Genomic DNA, 1404 nt, shown 5'->3' on the forward strand with positions numbered 1-1404 from the left:
CCTTTTCATATGCGCCCTAGTGTCAATTTATTTTGTTTCTATAAGTTAGATGTAAAAAGTTTATACATGTACCAAATTTCAAAAAATACCAAGTTCAAAATTTGGTAATTTCCTAGGATGATGTTGCACCAATATCAAAGTGAAAATATTTTACACTTTCAAATTTACACTTTGATAAGACAAGTACAGAGTTGAAAAATAGGTTTACTCAAGTTTGGACAAAAAACTTGTCTTTTATTAATAATTTTTTTAATAATTTTTTATTATTATAACTGTTACCCCTAAACCTTACTCTTGGTAGGTAGCTTTTTTTTAATTGTTTTGTTTTATTATATTAATTTTATATTTTTATTAGTTATTTTTATTATTATCTCTGTTACTCAATACCCTTACCCTTGATTATGAACTTTTTTTTTTTATTAATTTATCTTTCAGTTTTCTTTTATTTAATAATTATCTTTAGTTAGTTTTTTTTTAACTATAACTTACAGATAGTAGGGTTGCCACACACTCAAGAAACTCCGTATATTTTGAAGTTCTAGGAAATCTCAATAAGACTCATGGTAAATCAGAACATTTTATCTCAGGATTACTTAAGACAGTTTTGATTTTTATGAAAATCTTAGGACAGTTTTAAAACTTTTTTTCAAATGTCAGGGCAGATTTTTTTCTTGATCTAGAATTACATTTATTTGATCCAGTTTCAATATTTTGTTATTTTATATACCCAATTATGTTCATGAACATGATTTTTATTGATTTTGAAATGATGATTTAAATTTTTTTAGCCTTGCAGCTAGTTCTTCATTATTCTTAGAAATAACACAGTAGTAGTTGTTTCAAATCTGAAATTATTGTTTATCATAATTTGAGTTTACTTACTATAAACTATTTAATTAAAATTAAAGTTAATAAATACACATTCAAGTAAGTACTTTATGTGGTAAGATCAAAGTTAGTCAATTAAAATGTCAATAATAGAATTCAAACTATTTTCTAGTATATATAAAGTTATGCACAAATTTTATATTTTTAGTCTGAATCGATTTTAACTTTAATGTTGAATCTTCAAAAACAGTATTTTTCATAAGTTTAGTGAACATCTAATGCAGAAGCATGCAGATACAGCTTTCCTTTTAATTATTAAGAAGAAAAATGAACAAGAGGTATAAGTAGTTTGCACTAAAGTGGAAGTTTTTTTCAATGATTTGAAAAAATACTCAGGATGGTTCCGGGCAGTTTAAGGTCACTCAGGAAATTTTTTTTGACTTAATGAGTGGCAACCCAGTCATCATTAGCTGAAATATAATAGATTGATCATTTACATGAGAGTTTTATTCATGTATAGAAGTTATACTGTTTTTTAATTGTTTTCAGTTTAAATATAATATAACTTTCAGCTTT

This window comes from Thalia democratica, chromosome 2 (genome assembly GCF_965202585.1).
Source record: "Thalia democratica chromosome 2, ktThaDemo2.hap1.1, whole genome shotgun sequence".
Taxonomy (NCBI): Eukaryota; Metazoa; Chordata; class Thaliacea; order Salpida; family Salpidae; genus Thalia; species Thalia democratica.